The sequence below is a fragment of the Stegostoma tigrinum genome, chromosome 5 (genome assembly GCF_030684315.1).
Source record: "Stegostoma tigrinum isolate sSteTig4 chromosome 5, sSteTig4.hap1, whole genome shotgun sequence".
Taxonomy (NCBI): Eukaryota; Metazoa; Chordata; class Chondrichthyes; order Orectolobiformes; family Stegostomatidae; genus Stegostoma; species Stegostoma tigrinum.
Window position 1 is genome coordinate 4,839,353 of NC_081358.1, and position 23,955 is coordinate 4,863,307.

A 23,955-nucleotide genomic window follows, 5' to 3' on the forward strand; every position below is an offset into this window, starting at 1 on the left:
AATCTGCCTACTTAACAATGATCAAAAAGGTTTTAAGAGCCATCATATGTTCTCAAAAGCAGCACTTACTCAAAATATCCTGTTCAGCAATGGTTTTGGTTCCATAAAGTTCACAGGCTCCAGATTTGGTCTCAGCATGAAAAGCTGAATTCCAGCGGTGATGTGTGAGTGACACCCCTTGGCATTGAGACTGTATACGACCAAGACTGGTAATAAGGATCTCTTTTAAAGTTGAAGTCAAAGAGAATCCAGGATAAAACTCTCCAGTGGCCTTTCCAGTGGCTTCTCCAGTTCTAATAGCTCATCAGGGCAACACCCCAAACTCAATATATTTCCAGTTGCATTGTTCAATGGCCATTAGATAATTTAGGGATCAGAGGTGAAATGATTTGCTGCTCAGCTCCATTCATATTTGCATTGATAATAAAACAGTCCTTCATCACATCCAAGAAGATGTGGACAAGATCCAAGTAATATCTGCCAAAGAGCTTCAGATTTTTTAAACTTTAGTCTATAGTTCCTCTGATCTAATTTAAAAATATAGTGTGGAGCTTTCAACTCTGCTAAAAAGTCATGAATGACTGCATTTTCTGTAGTTTACTGTAAGAGTTGCCTGCTAAATAATGTGCAATTTATGTTAATTTTAGATTATTTCTTGGAGTAGAAATCCGAATGCATGAAATGTTGTTATACAATAGTTTGCACTGGCAAATGGAAAATTTGTATTTTTTAAAGTTATTGATTCATACAAGAATTATGACAAATGTTACAGAGGTAGAGCTAGGTGTTTAAATGTTGACATGGAAATGAGATTAGAGACTCAGGCTCAGACAGTTGCTAGGAAGGAAGACTGGAATCAGAGCCTCAGGAATATTGTGGCGTGAAGACATTAGTTTTTTGCTTCTCAATATTTAATTGAAGAAATTTATGCATGGGTGTCAAACATGTAGGCTGACAACTTAGAGACAGGCATTAAGACTGAATATTGTCAGCATACATCTGAAAATTAACATTGCATCATGCAGGACCTCACTGGAGTGTTGCACAGAGATGAGGAATAGCAGTGGGTCAAGGAATATCAGCGGCAATGGTGTGGGAGAGCAAAGAGAAGACTTTACAAACAATTTTCTGTTTAAGATGGGATTGATGAGAATGCAACTAGGCAAGCACAGTCCCACGCAAATGAGAAATGTTGGAAAGGTACTAGAGAAAAAGTGTGCTCAACGACGCAAAGCCTCAGACAAGTCATGAAGGAAAAGAAGGGATAGTTTCCCACAGGCTGTATAGGATTTCATTTATGATAATTCAGTATTGTTTCCGAGTAGGATTCTGTTTGGAGGAATTCAACTGAAACATTGAATGGAGTTTGCTGGTGACAATGCGTTCAAAGAGTTTGGAAAAGGAAGATTGGAAATACACAATAATTTAGAAGAACTATGCAGGATGTACCTAATATCTGTGAATGTTGACAAGTCTGTAGAATGGGAACAGCTGCCCGATACTGGGCTGCATGTAAGACACAAACAAAAGGCAAATATAGACTTTGAAATGAGGAATATTTCATAATGCAGAGAGTCACACATTGAACATCAGCAGGCAACAGTTTGAAAGGAAAGTTGGTCTGAAGGAGATTTGAACATTAATTAGCACCACTGTGCATGAACAGATATCTCACTCCAACAAAAGTTAGCGAGCCCATAACTTTCAAATTTTGTTCCCTTCTCTACTCCTTTTCAATCTTTACAACAGGAGGGAAAGTTTTGGGAAGCTCTTAAAATACTGGAAGCATATAATCCAATTCCATTACGAAAATCTTTACGCTGTCAAGTAAAGAAATATGCCCACATTGTAGTCTATGAACACATAACATGAGGTGTGCAAATAGTGTTGTGTCTGAAAATGAGGTGAGTGAAATGGAAGTGGTAATAACGGTGTGAAATTAGTGGTTCATTTGCAAGGGTGCAGAATTTGAAGGTACAATTAGTGACTTTGACCACTTGTGAGATTTAATTAAACTTCTTTCTTCACTGCATCCAGGTCCTTGAGAGTACTCTGATGGTATTGACAGAAATGGCTTCTGTTCCATCTGTCTTCTCCGTACCTATGCAGAAGGCCTGTGGTCCCTCATGGGAAAAAGACATCTCTCTTCCTGTTCATCACTCACACAGAGGCTCCAATTGCTGCACCAGAGAATATCAGAGTGTGCTCTCTGCCCAGCTGTTTCTCCATCCTCAGACTTCACTCAATTCAAAGACTCCTCCACAAATATTTTCATCACCAGCTGGAACTAGAATGCATATTCCTTTGAAGTAGCCCAGATCAACAGTTAATGCTGCTGGCTTCACATAAACTTGAGTCCTCTGCTAAAGTGTCCAGGCACTCAGCAGCACACAAAGCAATGAACAACTGTTTCTATCACTGAAATAAGCAGGCAGGACAAAAATCACAAGTTGCCTGCTTTACGAAGAATGGACACGGATGAGCAACAACAGAATTCCCCATGTTATTATTAGGCTTTATCCAAGTACCCCCCCCCTCCCTACTGCCACCAGCATTCTCTGCTCCAAATTTAAGATAATAAATGTTCCTTGTAAATCGAATTCACTGATTTGCTAAAGAAACACATTCTCTAGGCAACCAGGGATAATTATCAAATGAAAAAAAAATTGCCTACGTCGCTCACATCTCAAAATTTTATTTTCTAAAATGTTGATTACTTTTCAGTTCCAGACTCATTGTTACAAAACAATGTACAATGTAATGAATTGGCAAAATTACAAATGTACATATTTAATTAGTATCCACAAACAAATAAAACATTTGCGTAAAATTGAAAACAAGCTTTGTTCAAATTCCCCGTAACCTGGCAAAAGAGACTTGTATGTCCCATTCAGTGGCTTTTGTACTTTTGCACTAGTTTTATCCAAATCCAGGATACCAAGATTATCAACTACATGAAATGTGGAATCAGTGTAACTGGAGTAATATTTAAATACAGATTTTTTTTGCTGCTGACGTGTATTACTCTGTGCACTGAAATCTAATTCCACAGCACTGCTCAAATGTAGCTGAAAAATGACCATGGAATTGTTGCTTGTTAACGAAGAATTGTCACCAGTAATGAATTGAGGCAACATCTTTCATACATGAAAGAAAATCTAAGAGACCAATTTAAATCATCTTCCCTTGGTTAGAATCAAGCACAAATTTCCATTAAAGCGTTTAAATGGCAAAATACAAGCTTTTTGAAAACAAATCCTGATGACCCTGCAAAGTTTGATTTGCCTTACAAATGTGTTCTGAGTAGGCACTTTGTAATTCTTGGCAAGCTGTATGATCTGGTTGTCCTCTCAAACTGGGTAAACCAAACAACCAGAAAACTTATGCAATTTTGAATAGAATTCACACAATAAATGAAGTCTTCATCATTAGTGTGTTACACCTAACCCTATTTTTAAGAAGGTTAGCTTTATGAATAGTTAGGTTTTACTTTTCCTGTACTAACTGTATTAATACTATTTAAAGTTTAGCTACACACACACACACACACACACACACACACACACACACACACACACACACACACACACACACACACAATAACATAGAATCACTCACCAGCACAAAGCTGACAGCTGTCTTCACTGAAGGAGGATCTCTCTGCTCTACTGCTCTGAGTCTCACCTCGGGCTTATCTAGCCAGCATCGGTTGTTGTCATGACAATGCTGTGTTTCCATGGCTTTTCCTCACTTTCAATTAATCTCTTTCATAGCACTAATTATGGCCTGAAGACTTCCTTTACATCTTGAAAAACTAAAGCACGAGTTTCTACCAGAATCTCTGACATGTATAGAAGTTGCACAATTTGCAGTGCCTGGTAATTTCGAAGATGTTTAGAAAGCCACCAGTGTCATATTATACAACAATTTTGTAACAATCCACAGAAATGGATTACCAGCAGCAAGACAATCAGTTGGAATGATATCTTCACAGTGGGTTGTAATCATGGTCCATACTTACATTAGAATAATTTTCTAGAAATGTGAACTAATGAAGCAAAAAATAATCACAGCTTTCCAATAAATTGCTGGAGGTGCATAGCAGATTGACCAGCATCTGACAGGCAACATGTTTCATGCATCTTGCTTATAAAAATTAGGACTACCCATTAGAATTAACAACTTTATTTTGCATTGAACTATCCTTTATTTCAATAAAAGCAACAGACTTAGGCCTGTTCACTCTTGATGTACTGATATATGATTTACCTCACCTCCCATTTCTTTCCACAAAACATTTTCAGTAATTATTAAAATAGAGCTAACTAACTAACTATGATGAGTAGAAACTGGATTGACTTCAAAGCAGGTGCCTTTTAAATTGACTATTTTAAAGTTATTACCAATTCACAAACTTTTAATGAAACTTTAGAAATGATTCATTTTAACAAATTGTATCCCTTAAATACATTCTGGTAATATCAGGGAATACTGATTGACATTTGAAATCCTTTATAAATCATGAAAATCAGGGGTTGCCATTTTGGCCAGAACCTAAAGACCATAACACACAGGAGCAGAAATTTGGCCATTCAGCCCACCGAGACTGCTCCGCCATTCAATCATGGCTGATCAGTTCCTCAACCCCACTCTCCTGCTTTCTCCCTGTAACCTTTGATCCCCTTGATAGTCAAGAACCTATCTAACTCAGTCTTAAATGCACTCAATGAATTTGGAATTAAGATGTGTTTGGGGTGGACAGGCTGTGATGAAGGAAGGAAAGTCCTGATGAATCCTCAAAGTTAAGTCAAGGCCAATTTAACCCCAAGCTCTCATGTGCAACATTCAGATTTGCTTCCTGATTAAAAACAATGCCCTCATCAGTGGTTAACAGTTGGCAGTCAAGCTGGGCACCAGACAACATGAAGGACCAAAGGAAATGATTCAAAACAAGTATGTCAATGAAGTGGGTTGAACTGGCCACAGTTGCAGGAGATGACAAAGAAACTTGGGGCATCGAAAACTCAAAGATTGTGCAGACAATCTGTGAGATATATATCGCAAAACAACTACCTCTACTCCCACGATGAGGCATTCCACTCCCGCACATCCCCCTTGTCCAAGTTCTTCAAGGACCGCAACTTTCCGCCCACAGTGATAGAGAACGCCCTTGACCGCATCTCCCGTATTTCCCGCAACACATCCCTCACACCCCGCCCCCACCACAACCGCCCAAAGAGGATCCCCCTCATTCTCACACAGCACCCCACCAACCTCCGGATACAACGCATCATCCTCCGACACTTCCGCCATCTACAATCCGACCCCACCACCCAAGACATTTTTCCATCCCCACCCTTGTCTGCTTCCCAGAGAGACCACTCTCTCCGTGACTCCCTTGTTCGCTCCACACTGCCCTCCAACCCCACCACACCCGGCTCCTTCCCCTCCAACCGCAGGAAATGATACACTTGCCCCCACACCTCCTCCCTCACCCCTATCCCCGGCCCAAAGATGACTTTCCATATTAAGCAGAGGTTCACCTGCACGTCTGCCAATGTGGTATACTGTATCCATTGTACCCGGTGTGGCTTCCTCAACATTGGGGAAACCAAGCGGAGGCTTGGGGACCGCTTTGCAGAACACCTCCGCTCAGTTCGCAACAAACAACTGCACCTCCCAGTCGTTCCACTCCCCCTCCCATTCTTTAGATGACATGTCCATCATTGGCCTCCTGCAGTGCCACAATGATGCCACCCAAAGGTTGCAGGAACAGCAACTCATATTCCGCTTGGGAACCCTGCAGCCCAATGGTATCAATGTGGACTTCACCAGCTTCAAAATCTCCCCTTCCCCCACCGTATCCCAAAACCAGCCCAGTTCGCCCTCTCCCCCCACTGCACCACACAACCAACCCAGCCCTTCCCCTCCACCCACTGCATCCCAAAACCAGTCCAACCTGTCTCTGCCTCCCTAACCTGTTCTTCCTCTCAACCATCCCTTCCTCCCACCCCAAGCCGCACCCCCATCTACCTACTAACCTCATCCCACCTCCTTGACCTGACCACCTTCCCTGGACTGGCCTATCCCCTCCCTACCTCCCCACCTATACTCTCCTCTCCACCTATCTTCTTTACTCTCCATCTTCGGTCCGCCTCCCCCTCTCTCCCTATTTATCCCAGTTCCCTCACCCCATCCCCCTCTCTGATGAAGGGTCTCGGCCCGAAACGTCAGTTTTTGTGCTCCTGGGATGCTGCTGGGCCTGCTGTGTTCATCCAGCCTCACATTTTATTACCTTAGCCCCCTTCTGGCTTCTCCTCTCTGTTTCTGGGTTTGACTCCAGTGGAGTTTCCAGACCTTTTTGGTTTACTAGTTTATTAAATCTGAAATTAGCTCCTCTTGCCCAGGACAGACAGCAGTCATGTGTTTGTTCAGGGATTTTGTAAAATTCGTGGAACTTGGGGCAGCGTTAGGAATTGTTCACAGTTATTTTGATCACATGACCCCTCCGATCAGCATGACTGCTGTTGGCTAAGCAGACCGAAAGTTGATGCTTTTATATTTGAAACAGCTCTTATTAATCTCTGAGGAAGGGTCACTGGGCCCGAAACCTTAACTGATTTTTTTCTCCACAGGCCCTGCCAGACCTGCTGAGCTTCTCCAGCAACTTCTGTTTTTGTTCCTGATTGATAGCATCCACAGTTCTTTCGGCTTTTATTGATCTTTTGCACGTTTCTGCTAACCAAAGGAAAATCTTAGTGTAGAAATCTTAAAAACAGAATAAGTATTCCAAATCAATGTGGTTAATAGGAATACAATCACCTTCAGATTCTATTTACCTAGGTAAGTTCTATGGATGCTTCTGCCCATCTACTTGAAGAAAAAAATCTGCTTTTTATTGTGTGTGTTTAAATGCATCCCAAATCAAATAAAGACACAGAAACCTGCTATAGCAAACAGTCAGCCACTGTGATTCCATTTTCATAAACCTTCAACTTCTACTTCTTCAGACCAAAACGGAACCACAGGTCTGCAATATTGTAAGCCTTCACTTTGAAGGAAGCAAGGATAATGATGAGCTTTTTGCAACTGTGAGACTTGACAGCATGCTTTCTCATTTGTAATCATCCTTGCTTGTGTGTTGAGACAGTGTGAGTAATGCTTGTGGTTGCAAATGCCTTTTCGATATTGTACAATTAACTTATATCCTTTTTAAAAACCAGTACGTAAACCTTTAATTCTTTTTGTTTTTGACAATTACAGCCATCAATTGGTTAATGCACTTTCTTTGTCCAAAATCATCTGTTTGCATTCAGTTGCGAGGTAGAAAAAATGGACTTATTCCATTTTGCCTTCCCTATCAGTAGACCCTGGAAATAATTCATGGGCTATCATGAGAAAAAACTAGGAAATGAAATAGACCATTCAGCCCTACAAACCTCCCCTGCCATTTAACATGATCGTGACTGATCCCCTATTACAATGCTAAATTCTTGCTTTCTCTTAACCCTTGATGCCTTTGAAATTGAAAAATGCTCAAGCCCATTATTTTTGCCAGCGCATCATGTGACTGAAGTAGCAATTTGTACGTGGACGAATCAGGTTGCGGATGTACTGAAGCTGATGCTTGAACTTGTGCTACGTATACCAGCTGATTGAAGACCTACATCAAGGGACTAATTCATAAAATCTATTACATCACAAACGACAGCTCAGGACAACAAGAAATAGTAGGAATCACAGGACTGCCTTGCTTGCTTTTAAATGCCATGAAACAAAACAAAGCTAGACAAAACTTTGAAACTCTTCATAAGCAAAACAGAAGTTTGCTAAATTATTTTTCAAGGATAGGTTGCCCTTTTAAGTTTCTGAGACGTGTCAGGAGTAATTGAAAAATTTCATGCTCCAGGCTCAGAAGTCGCCTGCCAGGAGTGCAAATGCGCAATTCTGGCATGCATCAAATTTCTATTATATGCTACCTACAGGCATAGCATTGCATTGAGAAAATAAATTTGTAAAGATACCACTGCTGTAATATGATTACATGGAAGTATTTTCTCTATGTTGATGTTTATCTGTAACTCTGAGCCACAGGATTAAGAAAAATAGTAACAGGATTGGATCGTGGCTGATCTGTGGCTGTAATTTCTCTTTCCGGCCTGCTGCTTGTAACTTTGATCTTCCTTGACAATTGAAAATCTGCCCAACTCAACCCTCAATGAGCCAGCGTCCACTGCTCTCTGTAGATGAGAATGTCAAGGATTACTATCACACTAAGAGATGAAATTCTTCCTCATCTAGACCTTTAGTGGGAGAAGGCTAACATTAAAATTATGGCCCTCGTCCCAAGTACCTCTTTGGGCTCCTCTGTCAACCCCACCCTCCCATAGGAATATTAGGATGTATCAGTAAGATGATCTCTCATTTTTATCAATTCAATGTGTATAGATCCCAAATAGACAACATTTTCTCATGAGACAACATCATCACCCCAGGAATCATCCTCATGAATCTTCCCTGAACTCATTTAATTTCAAATATGTCTCTTCATAAGTAAGGAGGCCAAAACTATACACAGTATCCCAATAGTCTCATCAATGCTCTATACAGTTGTAACAAGACTTCCATCCTTTTATAAGATAACAAGGTGTAGAGTTGGATGAACACAGCAGGCCAAGCAGCATCATAGGAGCAGGAAAGCTGATGTTTCAGGCCTAGATACTCTACTTCTTTGTTCCTTTTGCAATAAAAGCTAACACTAATTTGCCTAACATATGTGGAGATCTCTCTGTGCTGTCACATTCTGCAGTCCCACTCTTTTGAAATAATAATCTGCTATTCTTCTTGCAAAAGTGGACAACTTCACAATTTTCCACATTCTACTCCATATTTTAATTCCACAGATTCATTATATACTCCTCGCAACATTTTTTTTGAGCCAAAAAATTAATCATCAGTAAATTTGGCAGTACAGTTGGTCCTTTCATCTAAGTTGTGAATGTTGCTCACAAATAGTTATGTCTCCAGCTTGTCCCCGGAACCCTCCACTTGTTATAGTTTTCTAGCCCAGAAATGATCCATTTATCCAAACCTTCTGTTTCAGGCTTATTCTGTGCTAATGTATCATTTTCTAATGTGGCATTTTCTGAAGATGGGTCTAGGAGACCAAAACATCAGCTTTCCTGCTTCTCTGATGTTGCTTGGCCTGCTGTGTTCATCCAACTCTACACCTTGTTAATCTCAGATTCTCCGGCATCGGCAGTTCCTACTATCTCTAATGTACCAGAGCTGTGTTCTTGTGCAGAAACTTTTATATTGCACCTTAGCAGATTTTTTTCTTGGAACTTCAAAGAGAGTGCATCTGCAGGATCTCTTTTCTTGACTAGCTGGCCTGCGCAAGCTTGTTGAGCAAAATTTTAGTTTTACTGGTTTCTAAAATATTTCTGTTCTTATGGCTCATCACTAATCTTTGCAGCATTATGCATTTTTTTCTTTTGATTTGAAACCTAAGCTTAATTTCCTTAATTAGCCATGCAACCTTTCTCAATGGGTATAAATTCTTATTTATCTATATTTCTCTGAGGCTTTTGAAATAGCTCCTTAAATGTCTGCCATTGTTTTTCTACCATTTTGCCTTTTAACTAAATTTAGGGAGGTAGCGACACAGTAGTACTGTCACTGGACAGTAATCCAGAACTTCAAGCTAAAGTCTCAGGAGCATGGGTCCAAGGTGACAGGTTCAGATTCATTTTTTTTCACCCTCAAACTAGTATGAAATTTCTTTGATGTAGTAGCCACTTTTTCCCAAATGATCCCTTACTATGAGGCCATTCCATCTCATTACTCATTATTATTATACAGATCCATGATTTCAATCAATCCTAAACCTGTTTTCATACACGATAATCGGCACAACATCATGGGACGAAGGGCTGTACTGTGCTGTACTGTTCTATGTTCTATGTCCCAATCCATTATATGTGCCTTTATTTAAGTTCAAGATGACAGTTCCTGAACCAACTATTTTGCATTCCAACTTTGGATGAGAATGAATTATGATTCTGTCATGGAAGAGTTCAGATATTTCATTTCTTCAAAATCCAACACCAAATGATATTCAGAATCCTCCAAACTTTCTGTTTGGCACTTCAGCTCCCCTGCTGTGAGTAACTTACCTCCTGACACCAAAAACCCTTCTTGCAACCCATAAAACACCAGTCAGGAGTGCGATAGAACACAATACACTTGAGTGGATGGGTGTATCTCCAACATGACTTTAGAAAATTGGCACATTCTTGGACAATTTCGTTTCTTCAATTGACGTATCATTTTGTGTGTTAATTATTCACGCAATCCATCATCAATGTAACTCCCTGATGGCTGCAGTGTGTACCATCTCCAAGATGCACTGCAGTAACTCATCAAGGTTCCTTTCACAGCACCTCTAAAATCTGTGAACATTACTACAGAGAAGGACAAGAGAAGCAGAATCCATAATTCTAACTTTGCCAGCAACACTCACAACCCATAAATAAACAAATGGATATGCTATAACTGATCAGAATGATCGACTGCAAAGGCAATGAATAAAACGGAAGATAATGGGTTTTTTTTATTTATTGTGTTTGCTATACCACAACAGACCTTTTTGAATCCATGTTGGAGCCACTTTAACTTCTATAAGATCCATTTGTCTCCTATCAAAGTCGATAGCCCTTAACTGGACACTGAATAATGATCAATGCGTTAATACTTATATTAAATGCATAGCATTGGTACTATCCATATGACATAGTATAAGCACAAGTCAAGGGTCCAGACCTGAAACGTCAGCTTTCCTGCTCCTCTGATGCTGCTTAGCCTGCTGTGTTCATCCAGCTCTACACCTTGTTATCTCAAATTCCATTGATATGGCTCAGTGGTTAGCACTGCAGCCTCACAATGCCAGGGATCCGGGATTGATTCCAGCCTTGGGTAACTGTCTGTGTGGAGTTTGCATATTCTTCCCAAGTTAGTGTGTGTTTCCTCTGGGTGCTTCGATTTCCTCCCACAATCCAAAGATGTGCTGGTTAGTAAGACTGGACATGCTAAATTGCTCCGTATGGTCCAGGGTGGTGCAGGCTAGGTGGATTATCCATAGGAAATGTGTGGTTATGGGGAAAGGCTTGGGAGTGGGTCTGGGGGGATGCTCTTCAGAGGGTCGGTGCAGATTCAATGGGCCGAATGGCCTATATCTGCACTGTTGGACTTCTATGATGATGACTCTTGGCTCCACCATTTGAAAGCGTGGAACTACAGGTGTAGCACTTCATACCTTCAATCCAGCCATGGTAGATGCTGAGATATACAAATGTACCTTCTTATATACAGAAGCTAGCCTGCACATTTCAGCAGCTGATGGAGTTTGGAAGACCTACAGAGGGAACGTGCACATAGCAACCATTTTGATATTCTCAGAACATAAGTTCAATTCTGCAGGCCAAAATTGTACATCAATGACTCCTTAATGATTATGGCCAATGAAAAATCTTAATCAACAGGAAAAATGGTTTAAGCTCAGTTTTTTATGAATGGTCGCCCTTCAGATAAATACAGTGCATTGATTCCAATCCTTCACCTTAATGACCCATCTGGCTTCATGATGCTCTGTATAATAAAAAGCTCAGCAGCAGCTTTTACTTCAGCTGAAGATGCTTCAAGAGCCACTTTAAAGGCACTCAGCTGTCACTTACAGTCCTGCTTCACTTTGCAATTACCTTAGCAGGGCTCCATCCTGAGCTCCACGGCTTGATAACTACACCTGAACCAAAATGGAGCAAAGAAGTGACAAAGAAGGCTAGGTGTGAGAGAAGGGGAGCTGTGCTAAGAATGGTGAATTTCAGATGACAAAGAATTAATGCAAATCTTATTTGAATAGCAAGTAATAGTTTAGTAATAGTGGCAGTAAATTTTCAGGGGCTAGATAATTTACAGAAGTAGATTTGAACAGGGGAATAAAATCCATGAAAGGTGGGTATGATAAGTTTTATAAAAAGTAAAGATTATAAAAACTCAAGTACATTTTTTTACAAAGACCCAAAATGAAGTGGCACATTGGCTCACAAGACGAAAGACGTGGGTTCAGTTCCACCCTTGGGTGGCTATCTATGTTCAGTTTGAGTGTTCTTCCTGTGCCTGCGTGGGTTTCCACTGTGGGCTCCAGTCTCCTGCCATTGTCCAAAGATGTGTAGGTTAGGTGGATTGGCCATGCTAAGTCAGGAATGTCTGGGTTAGCCAAGGGAAATGCAGGGTTTCAGGGATAGGGTTTGGAGCTGGGTCTGGGTGAGAAGTTCGAAAAATCAGTAGGCACTCCTTGGGTCAAATAGCCTATTTGTACACGATGTGGGTAATATTGGAAAAGGCAGTTTAACCCATAAATAGCATTTGTCAAAGATATTGAGGAAAAAGGCTATAGAAGATTATCAGGAACAAAATACTACTCAATGATTCTCCACCTTGATAGCAAATCTGAGTGCCTATCAGAATGGTCCAACTGTTGGGAAATGCAGCAAAGGGTGATTAATAGCTTTGATTGAAAAGCAGAATTACAGCAGGTACAAAATGCATAATTTGAAGTTTTAAAGAACAAAATCTTTGGTGGGTAATCTGAAAATCCTTCAGAGAATGCACCTTTCAGCTTCAGTCCTCCCACACTTCTTTTACCATTGACATATTTATTACTGTAATTCTTTGTGCACTGTAATAATAAAAAATGGTATGCCTACAGTTTCAACTAAAACTTCCCAATGCCTCACTGCAATTTTCATTAAAACTGTTTGTTGTCATGTGTTCTCTTGCTTAGATTCAGTTCTATTTTTGAGGAGCTGTGTTAGCTCACCCTAAGTTTCATGGTTGGCATGTGTATATGCTTAACCTATATCTGACTATAACGCAATCACTCATTTAAATTCTTAGAAAGTAAAAGCTCTTGAAATAATGTAAGAAAATGTTACAATGGTTTGAGTTTAGAAAATCCTCGCAAGATGATCTAAGGTTGATTGAGTGATCGTCCTCAACTATAATGACCTTTCGAGCGTGTACAAGTTTAAGCTTTTCAAGGACTTGAGGATATAAGAAATTAGGCTACATATAGAGTTCATACAGAGATTGTGCTTGTCTCTAATCTCTTCCAGTTGCATGTTGCATTTGGATTCTATTTATTTTAAATGTAAATGCCTATGGAAATATTGATGGGTTAATGTTAAGGTGAATCTATTGAATGGTTTCAGCTGCTGCATTCATGATAGGAGCTGCTTTTCAAGTTCCTTTTGTGGTTTTCATCTACCCTGGAACAAGCTCAAATAAAGGTTGAAGGACGACCAGAATCCCCATGGAAGTTTGATACCTGACTCTTTGCCACTTGGACCAGTAGTCAAGTTCGCATTGCTGACGTTTCCAACCAAGCAGCTAAAGGGGGCTGTCATTGGTTTGTAGGGTGTGGAATCTTTTGCAGTGGGATGACAGTGTTTCAGATGAATATGTAGATTTTCTTTAGAAATCCTGTCCAGTAGGAGTGCTTAATTAGCTGTCAGCTATTGTGTTCTCTGAGTGTAATATTTTCCTGCAGATCACGGTGAATGTAATATGTTCTAGCACAGGAAGCCGCAAGCTGTGTTTTTCTCAGCACCCAGAATAATCTGAATGACTTCCCAGAGATGGATGTCTACCACAATTCTGTGGCAGCTCCTGACCTACCTTGAGCAACAGTGCTCCAGCAAAGGGTACACCAGATTGAGTTAAACTGTGTCAGCCAGTGCCCATTCATTTCTGTATGAGATTCACTCTCCTCTTGATCTTTACTTTGTTGCTTCTCAGGTGTTACAATTAGGCTAATGTAAGGTAAAGAGTGATCCCAAAGTATTTTGATTGAGGTGAGTGGGTTGGACATGAACCTATTATTTGGCTTTTAAGTTGATCAGGAAGAAAGTTGAAATGACAGTCTTGGCATTGTTTGTTGACATCTCCATTTTCTGAAATAAAGCTTCATTCATCCAGAATTCAGACTATGCTTAATTAAGACCATTCAGATGAACCAGAAAGAACTGCTATGAGCTTCCAATATTCTTGTCATTTTTGAGTTCAACAGCTGAGAAGAAGAGGCTTCACTATGTTTCCTCCTGTCAGTCAGGTTGAGGATCTGACTGTTCTCTGAGGAGTTAGTAGAACCAGCTCAGGACTTGCAGCTCTTTTCATGGTAGCCAGCTTGGGATTAACTGGTGCAGAAAATCAATTTGGATGCTTCATGCCCAGATGCTAATGTAAAATGACACCAATAGAAACCGGAGTTTTTTGATTTGTTCCAGATGAACAGCTGACTCTGTTATGCCCAGCCTGGACACTTTATTCCATAGGTCGATACTGGGGTCAGACAAGTGTCTTTATTAATTTTCCTTAGATCAGGAAAGGCTAAGCTAGTGATGAAATCCCCTTTTAGTGGCTGAATGCAACAATATTGTACATTATTAAATGAATAATGAACTAGTGCTTTTCTTCAGGTTTCATTGTTCTGATGAAAACTATTTTGCTTGCCATTCAATGGTGATAACTGATGTATGTTACGCCCCTTTAATTATTAATATATTGCTCATCAGTGTTGCTGCCTTCCTCAGTTTTATCACTATTGTCAGTATGTCAGTGATAAATTGTTGACTTGATTGGCTCGTGCTTTTAAAATCATGTTGTTCTCTTTTCAAACACCCCTATATTTTGCCTTAACTCCAAGTGGCACAGAATCTTAACATGCATATGCAAGTGCATTTTACAAGTGCAACTTTTGTACTGGAGGCAGAATGATTCTTTACCTTTTGGCAATTCTTTTCAAAGATCAAAGGAATTGCCATTTCTGTGAGACAGGAATACAGACTCTCACATCCAATTATCTGTTCTGCCTTCTTGTCATTAAATAATAGGAATAGAGTTCTGGCTTGGGTTTAATCAGAAAATTGCACATAAAATGCCTTTGAAATTGCTCAAGCAAGAGATACAGTTTAAATTTCTGTAAAAATTGTTGTAATTACAGAATCACAGATATGAAGTTTCCTGTGAACCATGCAATAGGGTAATGTAATAGAAAGAAATTGTTTCATTATTCCATTAAAAAGTATTCCATGATCTATTGAAGAGTTTTGAGCTGGTTTGATTTTATTAATACAGCATAGATCCATCAAAAACATAAAGTACTATAAATTATTTCTTGAATAGTAAGCAATCTAATCACCCAAAATGACTTTAAACACAGTACTGTGCCATTTAACAAAATAATTGGTGCATATTTGTCAATTCCTGTTAAATTTTTGACTTGAAAACTTCTTGAATCTGCACATTCGTGGAATCTCACAATTATGCACTGGGGACAAGACCATATTTATGGGTGAGCTTTCTCAGGTGGATTTAATATTTAACCACGTAATCATAGAATTATAGAATGATTATAATGCAGAAGAAGGCTGTTCCACCCAACAGACCCATGCTGTTTCTCTGGAAAAGCTGTTATTTAGAAACACTCCATTACCTTTTCCCCCTGGCCTTGTACTTTTCATCCTTTGTCAGATCATGATCCAATTCCCTTTGAACTCGCCTCCACCATCTTCTCAACCATTGTATTCCAGGACTTAACCACTCAAGATTTAAAAAGTCTTTCTTTATGTCATTTTTACTTCTTTTCCCAATTTCTTTAAATCTCTGTGCACCAGTCATAGAATCATGGAATAGAACAAGTCTTTTAGGCATTGAACCTGTACTGCTAAAAATATCCTAAATCTTCTCTCCACTTTGCAGCACTAGGTCTTTAACCTTGAATGTTATGACTTTTTAAATGCTCATCCAAGTGTTTTTGAAAGGCTGTGAATTTACCCACCTCTAGTAAACTCCCAGGCAGTGCATTTCAGACACCTAACACCCTCTGGGTCAATCATCAAGTTTCCTCTAAACCCTTTGTCTTTCCCCTTATTCTTGTACTAGTTTCTTCCACCAAAGTGAACAGTTTGCCTTGATCTGCTCTCTCCAGTCTATGATTTTTAATAGTTTTATCAAGTTACCTGATCAGCCTTATTCAAAGGGAATAGCTTTAACTTTTCCATTCCATGTAACTGAACTTGCTGATCCCTGGAGACATCCTTGTGAATCTGTTCCACACAGCCTTTCATATCTTCACATTATCTTTTAATTTATTATGCCCTGAACTAGATGTAGTGCTCTAGCTGAGGCTGAATCAGTGTTTTTACAGATTTATCATTACTGCTTCACTTTTGGACTCCATGACCCTATTTGCAATGTTTAGGCTCCCAAATGCTCTTAAAATGTCCTGCCACTTTCAATGATTTATGTATATAAACAGTCAGGTCTTTTCACTCCTGCAACTATGTAAGAATTGAATCGTTGATTTTAGAATAAAACATAATATCCTTTGTTGTCACATGTACACAAGTAGGACTTACAGGAGTTCAGTGAAAAGTTTCACAATGTCCCCTCGATGGCACTGCCTGAGGTATAAGTACCTCAGTCCAAATCTTAGATACAAAGAGAAGAATACAAAAGAAAAGTAGTTGTTTATTTTGCAGAAATAAGACACTGTTAAAAGGATAGTCATTACAGACACACAAACAATTTACACATCAGCATTACATTGCCGTAGTTGGGTGCAGGGGCGTTGACATAAGGTCCGCACCATGCCACAGTCCGACAGCTGTCCGCGCTCTGCTCCAAGCCTCCAGTTGACCCCGTGATAGCTGTCAGCTGCCCCAGGGCAGATTTTCTTTGGGACTTGTTTCCCCATGCCAGCTTCCATTGCAGGACTGTTACCCGTCAATGGTTCTGCTCCAGGACTCCTTCCGCTCACTGGTCTCCGCTCCAGGACTGCTTCCTCTCACTGGTGTCCGCTCCAGGACTCCTTCCCCTCACTGCTCTCCTCTCCAGGACTCCTTCCCCTCACTGCTCTCCGCTCCAGGACTCCTTCCCCTCACTGCTCTCCGCTCCAGGACTCCTTGGGTCTGGGTGGGGTGCACTGAGGTTCAGTGAGGACCTGTTGGGCCAAAGGACCTGTTTCCACACTGTAGGGAGTCTATGATTCTGATTCTATGATTCCCCTCACTGGTATCCGCTCCAGAACTCTATTCCCCACACCAGCCTCTGTTCCGGGACTTGATTTCTCACAGCTCCAGGATTCGCTCCTGGGGCTCTAATTTACCCTAATATTTTTTTCCCAGTTCCACCTATCTGTCTATGCTCTTTTGAAGATTAACAATAACTTTCTCACAGTTGCCTGTTGCCTTAGTGAAACAGCAATTTATTTATGTGTTGTTAATTTAATTGCTTTTAATGTTATTAGCTCTTTTTATTCATGCTCTTGTGGCATAATGGTAGTGGCTCCACCTCTGAACCAGGCAGTCTGAGTTTAAGTCCTGCCTATTCCAGAACAGGTTGATTAAAGAATGTGATTGGCTGGTTATAGTATCCAATTGGTCAATTATCATGTGTTTGGTTATGTGTATCTATTGACTGCAGATTGCTCACTGCATGTGATTACTTAAGCCATTGTGTTAATACTGTGGAACAGAGGCAATTGATACAAAATTGGCTTAATGATAGAAGACAGACGGTAATAGAGAGGGTTGTTATTTGACTAAAGATCTATGACCACTGGTGGCCCTGGCTACACTATGGTTTGTCATTTATATCAATGGTTTGCATTAGAGTATTGAAGGTATGGTTGGTAAGTTCACAGCTGACACCAATATTGGTGGTGTAGTGGACTGTGAAGAAGGTTATCCAGAAGCTCAATAAGATTTTGATTAGATGGGCCAATGGGCTAAGAAGGAGTTTAATTTGGATCAATGTGAGTTCTTGCATCTTGTTAAGGCCATCCGGAGTAGGGCTTACATAGATAACGGAGGGCCTCAGGGATTGTTGTTGAACAGAGACTTGGGAGTGCAGGCTCATAGTTTCTTGAAAGTCGGGTCACAGGTAGACAGGATGGTGAAGTAGGTGTTTGGCATGCTTGCCTTTATTGGTCAGAGCATTAAGTATGCAAGTTGGGACGTCATGTTCTGGACTTACAAATCATTGGCGAGGCTACTTTTAGAAAATAGCATACAATTCCAGTCACCCCACTATAAGGAGGATGCTGTTACTCTAGAAACGGTGCAGAAAAAATTCACAAGGCCGTTACTGGAACTGGAGGGTTTGAGTAATAAAAAGAGGCTGGATAGAAGGGAACTTTTTTTCCTGCAGAGTCAGAGGCTGATTGATAACCTTACAGGGGTTTATAAATTCATGAGAGGCATAGATAAGGTGAATAACCCAGGTCTTTTTCCAAGGGTAGGGCAAAATTAAAATCTGTTTCACAGTTTCAACATTTTCCACCATACTTGTGCCAGATGTTGGTATAGCATTTGGACACTCACTCAGAGTGAGGGACACTTTATGCATTGCAAACACAAAAGTACAGTTGTTGGTTTGGCTCAACAGTTAATCTGTCTCCTCACAGGCGCAATATTGAGCACTCAAGACCAATCTTTGGAGGCTTTGGCACACAAACCTCAAAGTGGCCCTGAGGAAAATTTTTCACTATTGAATAAAGTCTTTTTTGGATGTGATACTAAACTGTGACCTTCTCTGTCTGCTCAGGTAGATGGAAATGATTCTCTCACGATATTGGACGAACATCGAGCATGTTCTCTGACAGTTACTGCAGTAAAACGCCCTTGCTCACTGCCAGTGACACTTCCCATAGGCTTTTTCACAAATCCATGATTAATTATTATGTGAATTGTGAATAAATTGATAAATGACTGCATTTTCAGGAAAGCATTGCAAAGTTACAGAAGTCCTATCAAAGAATATCATCAAAGTATAGTTCATCAGAAACAAAACATGACGTGAAGGAACTGTAGGTTTCCATGGCAATATTTGTTCCTTTTTTTCTTTTAGTTTGTCATTGTTCATGTGTTTTTGTTCAGGGCTCAGTTGAAAATACATATTGCCTTCAATCTATTCAGTGATAATTAGCTACTGAATGCTCATCCCACACTATGACATATGATGACTGAGTGTGAATTCATCAGAGCTGCGAATTAATTTCAATGCCCTGAATGCAGAATAAGTTAATATAAGAGGCTGCGATCTCCATCTCAACGCTGTGACTTGAATTGCAAATAAATTGTTGATCTCATGCTCTGAGGAATATGTAAGAATGGGCTGCACATACAATTCATGAAGCAATTTTACACTAAAGCACACGATGTCCTAATTCAATGTGTGATCTGTGTAATTGAAGGCATTTCTTTATATGTGGCAGGATGGTACAAAGGTTTCTTATTGTATTCTTTCACCTTGAACTGCATTTGAAACCTGTTCGGATTTGTTAATGCAAATTCACTCTGGCTAATGGCTGAAAGGTTCTAAATGGAATAGGTTTGGGTAACTTCAGTCCAATTGATGATTAAGATAAATCAATTGTACAGAACTGCCAAATAACTTCGTCATAATTGACAGTTCCAGACAAGACCTACTTAAATTTGGAGACTGCACAACACGGAAAATAGGAATCACTATTGTAATAAATGAAGACATTTTTAAAAATAGTAGCTGCATGATGAAGAGAGATTAGATTTTCTGGGCAGTTAGAGCAATCAATCCCAGGTACGACATGAATAAAACTCCCATTGTGGACTAATACTCTGAGTAAAGACCCCGAGTTGAAAACCTGTAGAGCCTGTGATAATGGGAACTGCAGATGCTGGAGAATCCAAGATAACAAAGTGTGGAGCTGGATGAACACAGCAGGCCCAGCAGCATCTCAGGAGCACAAAAGCTGACGTTTTGGGCCTAGACCCTTCATCAGAGAGGCTCTCTGATGAAGGGTCTAGGCCCGAAACGTCAGCTTTTGTGCTCCTGAGATGCTGCTTGGCCTGCTGTGTTCATCCAGCTCCACACCTTGTTAAGCTGTAGAGCCTATTGGGTGTGAACAGTGCTGAGAAGGTGCTTTTGTTGTTCTATTTTTGAGGAATGTTTCTGCTCCTTTTGATTCATAAAAGATAATTTTAAAAATTGCTGATCTTTCCTAATTGAAACTACAGTTCCAAAGGTAGTATTTTGCATTGTAAGCTTTGTGTAGACTTCCGCTAAAATTACATTTCGATTCTTGGTACATCATTATGATCTGATCTACAGAGGAAAAACACTGATTGCTTTTTTTTAATTCAATGCTTTGGCCACCCAAGACTTGGTCTGTATGATTAAAAAAAGCATGAGTTAAATAAGGGAATTAATCAAGCAGTGAAGTTTCTAAACCCAGTCTTCAGCCCTTTACATTCCCATTGATGTCAGTTTTCATCAGAACATGCTAACATTTGTCACTTCATTAGAGAGTTGGCATCAAAGAATAAATGTGGAACCAGTTACAATGAAACTGGCCTTTGCAACTTTGACAAAATCTTCAAATTGCTGTGACCTCTATCACTTAGAAGGAAAAGGACATTGGGTGCAGAATCTGCAAGATTCCTTCTAAGCTTCACTCTTTACTGATCTGAAATTATATCCCCATTGTTTCCCTTTGCTTGAGCAAAATAATGCAACTCTTTTTCAAAGCAGCACCTTGAGCTTACCCTAAGCACACAGACTGAAATGGTTTAATGACAGTAACTCAGCCCTAACTTTTTCTTATTGTAAAGGTAGATGTGATCTGCCGCGTTCCAAATGCAATGCAACTTGTCAAATTACTCAACTTTAAGCAAAATACAATTTATTTAAACACTTTAGCTAAAATATAAACAGAAGAAGGTGGAATTTAGAATAACTCTACTATTGGAAACTTAACCAAATAACAGATGTAGTACCTATTACTAAATAACAGTTCCAAAGTAGTAACATCCCACAAACACGCCCGTTGGCAAAATGGCTAATTCAGACAAAGATTCTTATATGCAGTTCTCCAATCCAGGAGGCAAAAACATCAAGAGAAAATTCAGAGATTGTGGTAGCCAAGAGACATTCACTGAAGCTCTCAACTTTTGAGACCCCAAACAGCTTCTGCTGCTAAAGCTTAAAAAAAATAGAAAGCCTGGTTTGCTGGAGCTAGCCACACCATGACTGCTTCCATCGTCCCAACTTTCGAAAAAATCCCCAAACCCTCACCTGAGTCATCTTCAGTAGGCAGCTCATGACCCCTGCCTTACAACCAACCTTCGAAAAAAGGATGAATAACCTTTTAAAGTGACAGGATAGTCACACTCAATTAAAAGTTCATTTATAGATATTTTAATCAATCTGTTCAGACATGCAATGATACAACTGTGGAGAAGGTGGGACTTGAATTTAGGCCATCTGGCCCACATGTAGGGAAGCTACTTAGGCCTCAAAAGCCCCACAAACTCTGTTGTATTCATTTTCTTCTTTATTCACGGGATGTTGGTATCACTGGCTGAGACAGCATTTATTGCCAATGCAATTTAAAAGTCAACCACATTGCTTTGGATATGGAGTTACATGTGGCCAGACCAGGTAAGGATGGCAGTCTCCTTCTATAATGGACATTAGTAAACATTATGGACTTTGCGAACCAAACGGTAAATGGAAAAGCCCTGGGGAAAATTGATGAACAGAGAGATCTGGGTGTTCAGGTCCATTGTCCCCGAAGGTGACAATGCAGGTCAACAGAGTGTCAAGAAGGCATACGGCATGCTTTCATTTATTGAACAGGGTATTGAGTACAAGAGTTGGCAGGTAATGTTATAGGGCTTTGGTTCAACCACATTTGGAATGCTGCGTACAGTTCTGGTCGCCACATTACCAAAAGGATGTGGACGCTTTGGAAAGGGTCCAGAGGACATTCACCAGGATGTTGCCTGGTATGGAAGGTGCTAGCTATGAAGAGATGTTGAAGGGGGACCTGATTGAGGTCGACAGAATCATGAGATGTATAAACAGGATGGATAGCAAGAAGCTTTTTCCCAGAGTAGGGAAACCAATTCCTAGGGGCCACGATTTCAAGGTGAGAGGGGAAAAGTTTAAGGGATATGCATGGAAAGTTCTTTACACAGAGGGTGGGGGTTACCTCGAACAGATTACCAGCAGAGAGGGTACAGGCAGGTACGATAGCGCCATGTGAGATGTATCTTGACAGATACGTGAATGGGCAGGGAGCAGAGGGATACAGATCCTTGGAAAATAGATGACAGGTTTAGAACAAAGAACAAAGGAACAAAGAAAATTACAGCACAGGAACAGGCCCTTTGGCCCTCCAAGCCTGAGCCGATCAAGTTCCTCTGTCTAACCTGTCATCTATTTTCTAACGGTCTGTGTCCATTTGCTCCCTGCCCATCCATGTACCTGTCCAAATATATCTTAAAAGACACTAACGTGTCTGCATCTACCACCTCCGCAGGCAACGCGTTCCAGGCACCCACCACCCTCTGCGTAAAGAACTTTCCACGCATATCTCCCTTAAACTTTCCTCCTCTCACTTTGAACTCATGACCCCTAGTAATTGAGTCCCCGACTCTGGGAAAAAGCTTTTTGCTATCCACCCTGCCTACACCCCTCATGATTTTGTAGACCTCACTCAGGTCCCCCCTCAATCTCCGTCTTTCTAATGAAAATAATCCTAATCTACTCAACCTTTCTTCATAGCTAGCACCCTCCACACCAGGCAACATCCTGGTGAACCTCCTCTGCACCCTCTCCAAAGCATCCACATCCTTTTGGTAATGTGGGGCCAGACTGTACACAGTACTCCAAATGTGGCCAAACCAAAGTCTTATACAACTGCAACATGACCTGCCAACTCTTGTACTCAATACCCCGTCCGATGAAGGAAAGCGTGCCATATGCCTTCTTGACCACTCTATTGACCTGCGTTGTCACCTTCAGGGAACCATGGGCCTCAACACCCAGATCTCTCTGTTCATCAATTTTCCCGAGGACTTTTCCATTTACTGTATAGTTCCCCTTTAAATTTGATCGTCCAAAATGCATCACCTCGCATTTGCCCGGATTGAACTCCATCTGCCATTTATCTGCCCAACTCTCCAGTCTATCTATATTCTGCTGTAATCTCTGACAGTCCCCTTCACTATCTGCTACTCCACCGATCTTGGTGTCATCAGCAAACTTGCTGATCAGACCACCTACACCTTCCTCCAAATCATTTACATATATCACAAACAACAGTGGTCCCAGCACAGACCCCTGTGAAACACCACTGGTCACAGGTCTCCAATTTGAGAAACTCCCTTCTACTAGTATTCTCTGTCTCCTGTTGCCTAGCCAGTTTTTTATCCATCTAGCTAGCATACCCTGGACCCCATGTGACTTCACTTTCTCCATCAGCCTGCCATGGGGAACCTTATCAAACGCCTTACTGAAGTCCATGTATATGACATCTACAGCCTTTCCCTCATCAACCAACTTTGTCACGTCCTCAAAGAATTTTATTAAGTTGGTAAGACATGACCTTCCCTACACAAAACCATGTTGCCTATCACTGATAAGCCCATTTTCTTCCAAATGGGAATAGATCCTATTCCTCAGTATCTTCTCCAGTAGCTTCCCTACCACTGACGTCAGGCTCACCGGTCGATAATTACCTGGATTATCCTTGCTGCCCTTTTTAAACAAGGGGACAACATTAGCAAGTCTCCAGTCCTCCGGGACCTCACCCATGTCTAAGGATGCTGCATAGAGCATAGAGCAACAGCATACATTAGATAGAGGATCTGGATCGGCACAGGCTTGGAGGGCCGAAGAGCCTATTCCTGTGCTGTAATTTTCTTTGTTCTTTGTTCTTTGTATGAGATGGGTTGTTTTTACAACATTCAATGATAGTTACATAATCACTACTGGCAAGTTTTGTTTTAAATCCAGTTTATTTTAGTGAATTTTAATTTCACCACCTCGAATTTGAACCTATCTCCACAGAAT

At 40.6% G+C, this 23,955-nt stretch overlaps 1 protein-coding gene across 1 annotated transcript in view; it reads right to left on the minus strand.

The window, feature by feature from the left end:
- The window catches only part of ppp1r17 (protein phosphatase 1 regulatory subunit 17), a 34,672-nt gene extending 30,936 nt beyond the window's left edge, over window positions 1-3,736 (minus strand). The window contains exon 1 of the mRNA XM_059646318.1: window positions 3,619-3,736. The gene's annotated coding sequence lies outside the window, so the exon portion shown is untranslated. The remainder of the gene's footprint in view (window positions 1-3,618) is intronic.
- Between the last annotated feature and the right edge of the window lie 20,219 nt (window positions 3,737-23,955).